Source organism: Tamandua tetradactyla, chromosome 18 (genome assembly GCF_023851605.1).
Source record: "Tamandua tetradactyla isolate mTamTet1 chromosome 18, mTamTet1.pri, whole genome shotgun sequence".
NCBI lineage: Eukaryota > Metazoa > Chordata > Mammalia > Pilosa > Myrmecophagidae > Tamandua > Tamandua tetradactyla.
The window spans coordinates 47,577,818-47,593,036 of record NC_135344.1 but is presented as its reverse complement, the minus strand read 5'-3'; the positions used below and the strand labels follow the sequence as shown (position 1 = coordinate 47,593,036).

At 37.1% G+C, this 15,219-nt stretch overlaps 1 protein-coding gene across 3 annotated transcripts in view; it reads left to right on the top strand.

Moving 5' to 3' along the window:
• GALNT1 (polypeptide N-acetylgalactosaminyltransferase 1) overlaps positions 1-15,219 on the top strand; it is a 174,220-nt gene that overhangs the window by 129,660 nt on the left and 29,341 nt on the right. The gene's annotated exons all lie outside the window — the stretch shown is intronic.

Genomic DNA, 15,219 nt, shown 5'->3' with positions numbered 1-15,219 from the left:
AGAAGACCACATTCTAGAGTCTAGAAGAAGGAATGTTTAAAAACTCTTTTTATGGGGCTGGATTGGGAAATATGTTGTTGGAACATGTACTGTATTTTCTGTTCACTAAGCTAGAGCAGAACAGGTGGACAATGAACTTGAAGGTAGGTGTTTTCATTTCCTAGGCTGCTCAAGCAAATAGCAGGCAGTGGGTTGGCTTAAACAATAGGGATTTATTAGCTTAAGGTTTTGAGGCTAAAAGAAAATCCAAATCCAGATGTCAAGGAGATGCTTTCTCCCCAAAGACTAGGTGTCCTGGGGCTGACTGCAGCAAAACTTAACTTCTCTGTCACATGACAAGGCATATGATGGCAGCTCCTGGTCTCTCCCTTTTCTTCTGGGTTCTATCAGTGTACAGCCTCTTGCTCCCCATAAGTTTGTCTCTGCCTATCTGAATTTCACTGTGCTTATAAAGGCCTCCAGTAAGAGGATTAAGACTCATCCTGGTTGAGTTGGTCCTCACCTTCTTAACTGAAGTAACCTCATTAAAAGGTCTCACTTGAAATGGGTCCATAACCACAAGAACAGATTGAACTTAAGAATGTGTTTTTTTCTGGGATACATGCAACTTCAAACCATCACAATAGGATAAAACCCTTTTCTTTGTCTTTGCTATCTGAGACTCACGCTAGGGCAGGCAGGTGTGTGTGCCATGCCCTGTCATCGTATCTCTATCTACATGTGTACAAGAGACTGTGCCTCACCTCTTGTAGCACAGCAGGTAGTTAGAAGGGGATGGAAAGCAATACATTGCATCCTGAAATGCTCCATTGTTCGTGGAAAAGCTCTATAATGTTAGATACTGCAGGAAGGGCATTGAGAACAATGCATGGCGATGGTTATAGTCTTTCATGTGCCATACTTTTCAAAGAACTGCTAACTACTTGGTTGTGGCTTAGTTCTTGCTTGTGTGAAAACCTGACATCTGTCTCCTAGCTCTATCAGTTGAATTTTTGCTGAGTACTGTAATATGTTCTCAAGGCTATCTATGTCAATTTAACTATAAGACTTTGATTTCAGTTAATAAACTTTTAGTAGTTGAGTGGAGCATGGGGGAGCTAAAGCCACTGCTTCTATTCTGTTTGGTAACAAACAAATATTGAATCTACATTCCTCCTCTTTCATGGATGAAAATAAAGAGGAAAAACAATCTTTAGGCCACTGAAAAGATGCAGCAGCCTTAGGAAGGGGGACATTGCTCTGAAGAATCAAAGGATAGATTATCTGTAAATTGTTTCCTACAAGTGATAGATGACTGCTTTAGGAAATAATTTGCTTGCATAAAGAGAACACATAACCTTCATGAAACAAGAGCCTGAACCCATAGAGAGAAAACCATATGAAGTGATGACAGAAGTATAAAAGGGGAGTTGGCTGAAATGGCAACCACACTGACTTCCACTTTTGGCTCTCTGATAGAGTAGAAGATATCCTGAGTAACCTTTCTAGTGCCAAGGTCAAAATGCTGGATAAAATACAAAGCATTTAAAAATGCATCACTCATTTGGCACAAAAATAAGAAATTTGCAGATCTCAAAGCAAGGTGAAAGTAAACAGTAATGCTAGCTTTCACCTCGAGGTTTCTGCTGAACCCTGGAGACACTGAGCTTCTTCTGCCTTGATGGATAAAGAGGATAAGAGGATGGGAGATAACGCCTATGCTCATCCTAAGGTGGGAGACTAATAGCAAAAACTGCATAAAGCTGGAATCCTGAAAGTCTGTACTCTCAGTGTGAATGAGAAATAAATCTCACCTCACCAGAAGGACCAGCAAGAAAATTTACTAGATTTGGGGTAGAGAAAGGGGGGAAAAAATTCCTCTACTAGTTTGTAAACAGTATAAAAACAGAGAGAGCCAACCTAACTCATTTTATGAGGCTAGATTAACCTTTATACAAAAACCAGAAAAGAACTATGAGGAAAATTATAGCCCAAGCCCACTCATAAACACTAATGTGAAAATCTCACAATACCAGCAACATATTTTAAAACTGTAACATACCATGACTAATTTTGGTTCATCCCAGGAATGCAAGTTTGGTTTAATATGAGAAAACCAGTTTGTTTAGTATACCCCATTAACTTATTTTTCAAAATTATAATTTAAAAAGACAATTGCCTTTCTCCATACTATCAAGGAAGTGTTAGAAAATGTCATGTGTTTAAAGAAAAAAAATGAAAGATACCATTTATGACAACCGTAAAAATCATGTCTATTTAGGAATATATTTAGTAAAAGATGCATAAGATAGAAAACTATTGAAATTCACTAAATCTAAGTGGAGAGATGGATAATACTTATGGATAGAAAATTCAATATCATAAAAATATCAGTTCTCCAAAATTGATCTATAAATGTAATACATTTCCTATTGAAATCTCAACAGAACTTTATTTGAGGAATTAACAGGCCAATTTTGACATTTATATGAAGAAGTAAAAAAAAAAAGCTCCTGAGGAAGAAATCAGGCACAAGGGACCCTACCAGATATCAAGATTTATTTTAAAGCTATACTAATATTGGCAATGATTTATAGATGTAGGAATTCACAATAGACTAGTGAACCAGAGAAGTGTATCCAGAAATAACTCCAAGTTTATATGGAAACTTGATTTATGATGAATTTGACAGAGCAGGTGCTGATACTTACAGCAGAGGAAAAATGAACCTTTAAATAAATAGTGGGGAAACAGTTGGTTCCCCATAAAGAAAATTTAAAAAGTTGGATACTTAACTGCATGTCATATACAGAAATCAGCTTCTTGCAGAGTAAAAACTTAAATGTGAGAGGCAAAAATACAGTTCCTTTTGAAGACAATATAGGAGAATATCTTTATGATATGAGATAGGGAAAAACTTCTTAAAGAAGGGAAAAAATTAATTCTGCTACATTAAAATTTAAAACCTCTGGTCATCAAAGGATACCATGAAAAGTGAACAAGCCACAAACTGAGAGAAGATATCTACAACATATATAATGACAAAGAACTTATATACAAAAACATAAAGAACACGTACAAAACAGTAAGACAACAACCCTACAGAAAAACTGAAGTGGAAACAGAAAAAGTCAGAAAATACTGATAGTTGACAAAGATGTGGAATGATAACAAATAGCATCTGTGCTGGTTTAAAAGGATGTATGCCCCCTAGAAAAGCCATGTTTTAATCAAGATCCCATTTCATAAAGGTAGAATAATCCTATTCAATACTGTATATTTGAAACTGTAATCAGATCATCTCCCTGGATGATGTGATTTAGTCAAGAATGGTTGTTAAGCTGGATTAGATGATGACATGTCTCCACCCATTTGGATGGGTCTTGATTGGTTTATTGGAGTCCTATAAAAGAGGAAACGTTTTGGAGAATGCAAGATTCGGAAAGAGCAGAGAATGCTGCAGCACCACGAAGCAGAGAGTCCACAAGCCAGCGACCTTTGGAGATGAAGAATGAAAATGTATCCTGGGGAGCTTCAGGAAACAGGAAGCCAGGAGAAGAAGCTGGCAGATGACGCCGTATTCACCATGTGACCTTCTATATGAAAGAGAAACTCTGACTGTGTTTGCCATGTGCCTTCTCACTTGAGAGAGAAACCCTGTACTTCATTGGCCTTCCTGAACCAAGGTATCTTTCCCTGGATGGATACCTTTGATGGACATTTCTATAGACTTGTTGTGATTGGGACATTTTCTCGGCCTTAGAACTGTAAACTAGCAACTTATTAAATTCCCCATTTTAAAAGCCATTCTGTTTCTGGTATATTGCATTCCAGCAGCTAGCAAACTAGAACAGCATCTCTTTATGGGGGAGGCCAAATTGGTACAATTGCTTTGGAAAAATAGAAAGTTTTTGGTTACCAGCTGAAGTTTAGCACATATGTACCTTGCAACCAGGCATTTCCATTTCTAGAAATATAGTTAGAGAAACTCTTGTACATATGAACTAGGATGCATGTGCAGGAATGTTCTTGTGCCTGGTTCAAAGTAGCAAAAACTAGGAAACACCTCAAATGTCCATCAATAGTAGACATATTCTAGGGTGTAAAAAAAAATGGAATTTAAAAAGAAAAAATATCCTAGGAACATCCATATAGAGAAAGTAGTTAGCTGTGGTGAAGCAAAGCGCAGGCTGGTGAATTATCCAGGCACACGTTCCACTTCTGGCTGACTACATAGATTTGGAACAATCCTACCATTTAGAACAACTTAAAAAATGATATTAAAAAATACCTCTTTGAAAGCATCAGTGAACTGCCAGAGTTGAGGGGCCAAGATGTGGGGTAGAGGGAAGTCCAGAAAATAGTACCTCACACTGGATTCACTTTTCTATTTGAAGCAGATGCCAGTTTTAAAACTGTTGGTTTAGAGGACAGATGCTGAAGAAAGCTTTCAAAAGATGCAGGGGACTGTTGGAGACAAAAATTGGAATTCACAGGTAGCAAAAAAGAGCCTTGGTCATTGCCACAAATGTTCAGTTAGGATCCCTAAAGGCTATGCCCTAGAAGTTAGAGAAAACCAAGGATAAATCCATCATTACGGTAACTAAAGCCAGCTTCAAAAGATGTCAGGGTCTGACTGGATTAGAATGATCTAGGATTGCTAGTGCCTGGATACTAGTAGACGCAGAAATCCTCTTCTGAAGAAGATAAGGTCATCCAAAGTATCAAAATATCTCTAAATTTTTTATATTCACTCTCAGACTTTTAATAAGAAATAAACAGTGACATAAGAAGACTTAACAAAATCTAAGAAAAAATAATGAAAATAGACCCACAGTAGATCTAAACTAGGACTTTAAAATAGTTATGAGTAATGTGTTCAAGGAATTTAAAGACTTCAGTAGAGAACTGGAAGCTCTAGAAATTCTAGAACTGAAAAAATAATTGTAGTAAGAATTCTACAATAGATGGATTCTTAGACACAAAGGTAGTATTATGAAAGTGGAACTTAGGTCAGAAAAATATCTTGAACTGAAGCACTGAGAAACAGAAAAGTGAAAAATACTGAAAGACATAAAGAGGTACCTGGGATATGAAAAAAAATTTCCTAATATGTATAATAAGAGTCCCAAAAAGACTGGAAAAGGATAATAAGCAGTAGTTGAAGAGAAAGCATCTGAGAATTTTCCACAACTAAGAAAATTCAACAAACTCATATTCAGGAAGTGCTGTGGCCCGTAAACAGGGTAAACACAAAGAAAGGTACATCTAGACATATCACGATAAAGCTGCTGAAGACCAAGGACTAGAGAACATTTTAGAATTAGTCAAAGGAAGAAGACTTAGTACAAAGAAGACTAATATTTGACTTCTCAACAAGCAGTAGAACCCAGAAGGCAATGGAATGCTATCCATAAACTGCTGAGAGAAAATAATAACCAGCCTAGAGTTCTATATAAAAAAAAAGTCCTTCAAAAATGATGGTGAGATAAATTCATTTTTAGTCACAAACTGAAAGATTCCACGAGCAAAAGGCCCTCACTAAAGGAAATAACAAAAAGAATTCTTTAGGCAGAAGGAAAATGATCCAAATGGAGCTACCATAGTATTGAGGGTAGGTAGAGTGAAAAGAGAAGAGAAAAACATGAGTAGTATAAATGACTGTTAATGATACGTGAAGCAAAAATGATAGTGTCTTGTCAGGCATAAATATACATGTATACTTAGTATATACGACAGTCAAAGCACAGAAAGTGATGGGAGGATAAATGGAGTTAAAGCGATTAAAGGTCCTTACATTGCTAAGGAAGTGACTAGTATTAATCTATATTATAGCTGTTAGGAAGCCAAAGATACATGTAATTTCTAGGATAACTGATAAAAGTTATATCCAATAAACCAGTTGAGAGGGAAATGGGTAATAAACATACTTAATAGAAAGAAGAACAAGAGACCATTAGAAAGCAAATAATAGTATGGTGGATTAATTCAGATATATCCATAATTGAAATAAGTGAACTAAATAATTGCATGATAATGCACAATTTTATTAATATGAGACAAAGTGGAAAGAAAATAGTCACTTGAAAATTTAATAATATGCTTCTAAATAAATCAAGACTCAAAGAAGAACATATCCATGGTTGTCAAAGGCTGCTGTTAGAGGGAGGATGTAGCAAGTGCTTTTATTCCCTCTGCCAGGCTGTACCCCAGGAAATAGCAAAGATCCAGTGCTGCTGGAGGTGGGATAGAAGCAGAATCCTTTGCCCCTGGGTCTTGGATCTAAGATCATGTACCAGAACCAGCAGATGTCTGCTTTGACTAGGGGACGGATGGGAAGCATGAGCCCAAGACCAACCACAGATTAAAGGCAGTGTTTGCCTGCCACAGAAAAGAGGACTAGGAATACTGAGAAAGCTCCATCACCATGGCCCACTCCCGTAGGATCTGGCTAATACTGTGGCTGGGCCAGGACCACAGAGGATCTCTCCAAACCCTACCACAAGCTTAGCACCAAGTATTGAACCAACAGCAGTCTGCCATTGGAGAAGGAGCAGAAGCAAGGAGAGAGGATATCTCTGTCTCCAGACATGCAGGGCCTGCTGAAGTGAAACAGGAACATTGAGAAAGTATTAGCAACCTAATATATATGCATACATAAATGCCATTCAAAGGGTACATGGATAAACAAACTGTGATACATGCATATTATGGACTTCTAGGCAATAGGAAGGAACAAATTGTTGATACACTCAATAACTTAGATGGATCTCAAGGGCATTACTAAACAGACTGAGAAGAGCTAATGTCAAAAAGTTACATACTACATGATTCCATATATATAATATTCTTCAAACGATAAATTTTTAGCAAGTGTTGAAGAACCTGTCAGTGGCTGCTAGTACCAGCTTTAAGAGGGTGGATATAGCATGAGGCATTTTCTTTGGGGAATGAGGAAATTTTGTACCTTGATTGTGGTGGTAGCTGTTACACAAATCTGTACATGTGATAAAATCTCGAAGAACTATGGGCAAAAAAAGTGATGTAAAAATTGGGAAATCAAACGATGCCTGCAGTTTAGTTAATGGCATTATAGCAGTGTTTCTGTTCTGTGGCTAAATAAATGTTATCATTGTGGGGAGTTGAGTGAAGGGAAATTTTTGTAACATTTTTGCAATGTCTGTGTGAGTCTAAAATTATGTGAAAATCAAAAGTCTAAAAAATGTATGCCATTTACAGTAACATCAAAAAGCATGAACTAGCTGGAAATAAATCTCAACAAAGATATGTAACATCTTTGTTCTGGTTTGCTAGCTGCCGGAATGCAACACACCAGAGACAGATTGGCTTTTAATAAATGGGGATTTATTTTGTTGGTTCTTCAGAGGAAAGGCAGCTAACTTTCCACTGAGGTTCTTTCTTACGTGGAAGGCACAGGATGGTCTCTGCTGGTCTTCTCTCCAGGCCCCTGGGTCCCAACAACTTTCCCTGGGGTGATTTCTTTCTCCATCTCCAAAGGCCTGGGCTGAGCTGCAAGTGCTGAGATGAGGAGTGCCAAGCTGCTAAGCTGTGCTATGTTGCGATCTCTCATTTAAGCACCAGCCAATTAAGTCAAACGTCACTCATTGCAGCAGACACGCCTCCTAGCCGACTGCAGATGTAATTAGCAATAGATGAGATTCACGTACCATTGGTTTGTGTCTGCAGCAACAGAAATAGGTATGCTCACCTGGCCAAGTTGACAACTGAATCTAACTAACACAATCTTTAACATTAAAAAAAAACAAAATCTCTTCGGAGGAACTAAAGAAAACTCAAATGGGGGATACGCATGCTCATATGTGTGACAACTCATTGTTACAAAAAATGTCGGTTCTTCACAGATTGATTCAAAACAGTCAGAATCACAACAGGTTGTTTTTTAATATGGAATTAGACTAAGTAATAAAATATGTATGAAAATTCAGAGGGCCGAGAATAACTAAAATAATCTTGAAAAAAAGAGTTGTAGGATTTCGCTACTGGTTATTAAGGTTTGTTATAAAGCTGTAATAATTACAGCAGTAGTGTTTTGGTATAAGGATAAATAGACCCCTGGAATAGAACCCAGTGTTCAAAACCAGAACCAGGCATTCATGAACATGCGATTTGTGACAAAGGTGGAAGAACTGTAGATGATTCTTTTTAATAAAAGCTATGAATCAATTGGATAATCACATGGAAAGACTATAATGAAATTTGGCACTTACTTTGAACCATGCACAAAAATCAATACAAGGTGAATGGTAGATCAAAATGGTAAAACACAGAACAATAGGTATTCTAAAGGATGACTTAGTAAAATATCTTAATGACCTTGGGTTAAAAAAAGACTGACTAAATTAATATTTAAAAGACTAACCACAAAATGAAATCAATAAAGAATAGTACCATAAAAAAGTTCCTGCCTTTTAACTGGGTGATCTCATTTCTGAAAGTTTACTCTTAAAGCAAAAGCGAAATACTATGTATACGAGCATGTTCACTATAAGACCTTAATAGCAAAAAACTATGAAGAACAAATACTCAAGAGTTGATTATTAAGAAAATTACCTTAAGTGGTTAAATGTGCAGTCATTAAAATCTTAATTTTGAAAACTATAGCAATGTTTTAAGTATTTTTATATATGGTAAATATGAACATAAAAAGGGACAGTAGGTAATCAACAAAATGTGATTGTTTGCTAGTTTGGTGAGGATATCACAGGAAGTTTTCACAATTTTCTTTAACATTATAATTTTTTCTTAAAATTTTACAAGTACTTAGTGTACAATTGGAGAAATATATATCATAGTAACACAAATCAGAAGAAAGCTGGAGTAGCCATATAAATTTGAGAACACAGAAAACTATCAAGAATAAAGAAAAGCATTACATAATGATTCTGTAAGAATGTGTAACAATTCTTAATCTGTGTGTGCAGAATAACAGAGCACCAAAAATACATGAAATAAAAACTGATAGAACTGCAAGGAGAAAGAGACAAATTCATTATTGTATTTGTATACTACAGCACCCCTCTATCAGTAATTGACAGATCCAGGAGCCAGAAAATCAGTAAGGATATAGTTAAAATGAACACCATCTATCAAATGGATCTAATTGACATTTATAAAATACTTCATTCAATAACAGTAGAATACACATTCTTCTCAGATTTACATAGAACATTCACCAAGTAAATCACACTCTGGTCCATCAAACACAGCTTAGTAAATATAAAAGAATAGACATCATACAAAGTATGTTCTAAGAACACAGTAGAATTAAACTAGAAATCAGTAATAGGTAGGTGAAAAATTTTTAAATATTTGGAAATTAACACAATACAAAATAACACATAGATCAAAGAGGTCTTCAAGAAATTAAAAAGATTTTTAAGCAAATGAAAATAAAATTTATCAAAATTTATGGGATGTAATGAAAGCAGTGTTGGAGAGGGGAATTTGTGGTATTGAATACATATATTAGAAAAGAAGAAAGATCTAAAATAACAATCTAAACTTTCATCTTAGGAAGCTAGAGAAAGGAGAGCAATATAAACCTAAAGCAGGGAGAAGAAAAGAAATCGTAAAAATTAAAGCAGCTATCAATGAAATTGAAAGTAGAAAAATAAAATCAATAAAACCACAACATGGTTCTTTGAAAAGAACAATAAAATAGATAAACCTCTAGCCAGGTATGCTGGTTTGAAACTGTTATGTACTCTAGAAAAGCCACATTCTAATCCATTCTTGTGGATGCAGATTTATTGTGGGTGAAGCTTTTTGATTAGGTTGTTTCCATGGAGATGTGACCCACCCAATTCAAGTTGGGTCTTAATCCTCTTTATTGGAATCCTTTGTGAGAAGATAAACAGACAGTAAAAGCCTAGAGAGCCCACAGACCTTTAGAGAGACAATAAAAACACCCAGAGACATTTTGGAGAAAGCTGACACAGAACCAAGAGAGAGAGACAAATGCCCTGGCGACACTAAGAGTGGACTCACAGGACACAGAGAGCACAGAGAGGTGTCCCCGAAGTAGCAAGTAAGGACCCGCAAATGCTCAGGGAGAAAGCCACTGGAATCAGAAGCTGAAAGCAGTACAAACCAGGAGTGAAGGACCAGCAGATGCCAGACATGTGTCTTCCCATGTGACAGAGGAACCCCAATGCCATTGGCCTTTCTTCAGAGTCTAGATATTCTTTTCTGGGTGCCTTAATTTGGACATTTTCATGCCTTAGAACTGTAAGTTTATAACCTAATAAATCCACTTTTAAAAAGACAACCCATTTCTGGTACATTGCATTCTGTCAGCTTTAGCAAACCAAAATACCAGGCTAACAAAAAAGAAAGAGAGAGAGAGAAGACACAAATCTCTAATATCAGCAGAAAAATGATCACTGCTGATCTCATGGACATTAATGGGATAATAAAGGAATATGTTAGACAACTGTTTGCCCACAAATTTGGTGACTTAAATGAATGGGCCAATTTCTTGAAGGACACAGTCTACCAAAACTCATACAAAGGAAAAATAAATCATCTGAATAGGCCTATATCTACCAAAGACATTGAATCAACAGTTAAAAACTTTCCAAAATAGTAAGCACCAGGTTTCACTGGTTAATTCAACAAATACATAGGAAGAAATGATACCAATTCTCTATATTTTGTTTCCAGAAAATAGAAGAGTAAGGAACACTTATTTATATTTGATTCTTTGAGACCAGCAATACCCTAAACCAAAGCCAAAGTCATTATAAGAAAGAAAAAATATGGACATAAATCTCATGTACATAGATGCAAAAATCTTTAATAAATATTACCAAATTGAATCCAGCAATGTATAAAAACAATTATACTCCACAAACAAATAGTATTTATTCTAGGTATACAGAACTTGTTTGGCATTCAAAAATTAACTAATGCAATCCACTGCATCAGCAGGGTAAAGAAGAAAAATCGTATGATCATATCAAAAATATATAGAAAAAACATTTAACAAAATTCACCCATTCAAGAAAAAAACTCTTAGCTAACTAAGAATAGAGGGGAATTTCTTCAACTTCAGGTAAAGAGCATCTACGATAACTAACAATGTCAAACTTAACAGTGAGAAACTGGATACTTTCCCTCTAGAAAGTTTGGGAACAAGGCAAGGTATGTCCCCTCTGACCATTCCTATTCAGCCTTGTACTGGAAGTCCTAACAATTCAGTAAGACAAGAAAAGAAAGTAAAATGTATATACATTAGAAAGGAAGAAATAAAACTGTCTCTGTTTACAAATGACATGATAGCCCATGTAGAAAATCCCAAGGAATCTTTAAAACACAAAAAACAAAAATCTCCTGGGACTAATAAGTAATTAAGAAGGTTTGGAATACAAGGTTAATGTAGAAATGGCAATTGTTTTTTTATATGTCACAATGAACAATGGAGATTAGAAGAAACGGCTGCCTTCACAAAATGGGATTAGGATTAAAACATAGTTTTTCTAGGGTACATACATCATTCAAACCAGTACATTCAGTTTTATAGCTTTCCTAATACTTATACATATTGTTAGGTTTATACCAAAATATTTCAAACTTTTTGGTGATAATTGAAGAGGTTTTTATTTCAAAGTCCAGTTGTTCATTGTGATTATTATTTGTGGATTTTGAGAGGCTGTTTTGCATATATAACCTGATATTTAGAGATAGGAATGAAACTAAACAGTTTGGGTTTAAAGTAATTCAGTACATAGGAGTAAGGAAGACAGTGTCTGTATTTTAGAGCCACACATACTGTTTGAAACCAATGGAAGAAAGGTTTATTTGATCTGGAACTGAAATTTTTTGTAGCGCATAATCTAATTCAACCTATCTATATAGTTCCTTTGAACAACTGAAATGCAGGAAGCACAGAATAAGAAAGGAGTCCTTTATCCTATGTAGATTATTGTAATACCTGGAAACATCCTAGAGTATATTAAGCAGATAATCAAAAAGTATTGACGAAGTCCCATGAGGGAGGTGAGAAAGAATATGGAACTATTAAACCTTACCATCAGGGAATCCCCTGATAGTGTGTCAAACTTTAGGGACACCTAAATCAATAGGACATGCCCTTGATCATGAGGCTTCCTCTTATGAAGCTTATGTAGGTAGCGGAGAAGCTTAGACTACCTATAGGCATGCCGAAGAGTTACTTCTGGAGGACCTCTGTTGTTGCTCAGATGTGGCCTCAGTCTCTCTAAGCCCAACTCTGCAAGTGAAATCATTGCCCTCCCCACTCCGTGCGACATGACATTCAGGGGTGAAAGTCTCCCTGGAGACATGGGAGATGACTCCCAGGGATGAATCCAGACCTGGCACCGTGGGATCAACAAGTCCATTCTGACCAAAAGGGGGAACAGAAGTATAATTAATAAAAGCCTCTAGTCTCCTATATTCTGGAGCAGCTAGAAGGAAAAGTATGAGAGGATCGTATGGTAGCCCATGACAAACTCTTGGATCTGTCCTGTAACCACTTGTTGAAGAGTGCTCTGAAAACTATTGCTTTTTTATTTCTTTGCTTTTTATATATGCTATACTATGCAATAAAAAAAAGTTAAAAAAAGAATGTGGAGTGACTCATGGCACCCTAATTGGCCCCTCTCCTACCCCCTCACCAGCTCCACACAAAGCTAGCCTGCACTCCCAGTGTGGGTCCCTACACCCATATACAGAGGGAGCAGAGTAACCTTCTGTGCTGGTTTGAAAGAATGCATGTCCCCTAGAAAAGCCACGTTTTACTCTAAATCCCATTTTATAAAGACAGAATAATCCCTATTCAATACTGTATGTTTGAAACTATAATCAGATCATCTCCCTGAAGATGTGATTTAATCAATAGTGGTTGTTAAGCTGGTTTAGGTGACAACATGTCTCCACCCATTTGGGTGGATCTTGATAAGTTCCTGGAGTCCTATAAAAGAGGAAACATTTTGGAGAATAAAAAGGAGATTTAGAGAGAGCAAAGCAGAACGATATAGCCACGAGAAGCAGAGTCTACCAGCGAACAGCCTTTGGAGATGAAGAAGGAAAATGCCTCCTGGGGAGCTTCATGAAACAGGAAGCCAGGAGAAGAAGCTAGCAGATGATGCTGTGTTTGCCATGTGCCCTTCCGGATGAGAGAGGAACCATGACTGTGTTCACCACATGCCTTTCCACATGAGAGAGAAACTCGGACTACGTTCACCATGTGCCCTTCCACTTGAGAGAGAAACCCTGAACTTCATCAGCCTTCTAGAACCAAGGTATCTTACCCTGGATGCCTTTGATTGGACATTTCTATAGACTTGTAATTGGGACATTTTCTCGGCCTTAGAACTGTAAACTAGCAACTTGTTAAATTCCCCTTTTTAAAAGCCATTCCGTTTCTGGTATATTACATTCCGTCAGCTAGCAAACTAGAACCCCCTCCCTCATTTGCTGGAAGTATGTATATCTGGCACAGTCTGACTAGTGGACCAACCCAGACCAACCCAGAATACTTGTTTGCCATCCAGAGCTGGCTCCCAAGTGTAGAAGGCAGGTCACAGAACTCTCCTACAGAACACCATGAGAGGGTTGTCAAGCTGTGGTTGACTGGGACAAGGGATTGCTGGCTATAGGACAACAGTGTCCAGGACCATGAGGAAACTTTCCTAGGCAAGAGAGACATTTGGATCCATGTAAATGGGGAAAATCCTAAGGCCACATGCCCAAGACAAGACACATGCGCAGGCAGGAGCAGGAAGACCCCTCTGTTTTCTTTTGGAGCTATTCTCTGAACTCACTGTATGGATAAACCCTGAAGGAGAGCACTTGTACAGGTCAGTCTGCAAAGGCTGGGAAGGTGGATTTTTCTCTTTTTTCCTTCCTCCTCCTTTCTGTCTTTCTATCCTTCTCCTGGCAGTCAAGGAAAGCTCTGTCATAATGCTAGCTGGATATAGCTCTAAGAAACAAACACTGCAGAGTCTAAATTCCAATGGCAATACCTTAAAATTCAAAATATCCAGGCTTCAACCAAAGTTTAAAAAGAAACAGAGTGCACTGGTAGTTCCGTGGTTAGAATGCCCCCTTTCATGCGAGAGACCTGGGTTCGATTCCCAGACCATGTGCCCCACCCCAAAAAAAAGAAACATAGAAAGAATGCAGTGGTCTAGGGAAAGGAGTTTAAAGCATTAGAAACAATCCATGAGAAGGACCAGTCCTGAGCTATACCAAAGACTTTTAAAACTGTTGTGAATATGTTCAAAGAGCTAAAAGAAAACACGGACAAAGAACTAAAAGAAGTCAGGAACACGATGAAGGGACACAAAGGGGATATCAATAGAGAGATGGAAATTATGAAAAGGCACCAAACAGAGCTGAAAACCACAGTAGCAGAAATTTAAAATGCCCTAGAGGGGTTCGACAACAGCTTGGAGCTGAGAGAAGAAAGATTCAGAGAATGTGAAGTTAGGACAATTGAAATCATTCAGTCTGAGGAGCAGAATGAAGGAAGTAAACAGACCTTGAGAAACCTGTGGAGCACATTAGGTGAACTAATAGACATGTTATGATAGTCCCAGAAGGAGAAGAAAGAGAATATTCAAAGACATAATGGCTGAAACTTCTCAAATTTAACAAAAGACATGAGAATATACATCAAAGACACTCAGCAAACTTCGAACAAGATCAGCTCAGATAGACTCATGCTACCACATATTATAATCAACCTGTCAAATACCAGAGATAAAGATAGAATTCTGAAAGCTGCAGAAGAAAACTAATGTATCGTACAAGGTAGCCTCAGTAAGATTAAATACCAGTTTCTCATTGAAACTATGGAGGAAAGAAAACAGTAGGATGGCATATTTAAAGTGCAAAAGGCAAAAAATTGCCAGTCAAGAATTCTATATCTGGCAAAACTGTCTTTCAGAAATGAGAGCGAGAGTAAGACATTTCCAGATAAACAAAAGCTGAGGGGGTTCATCATCACTAGACCAACTCTATGACAGATGCTAAAGAGAGTTCTGCAGGTCAAAAAGAAAGGACACTAGACAATAGACTGACACCACAGGAGGAAATAAAGCTCTCCAATGAGGATAATGACATGAGTAAATATAAACCAGTATGATTCTGTTTTTACATTGTAATTCCACTTGTTATTTCCTATAGGAATTAGAAATAAAATGCGTAACAGGTAATGCTAAGCCAGTGTTTCAG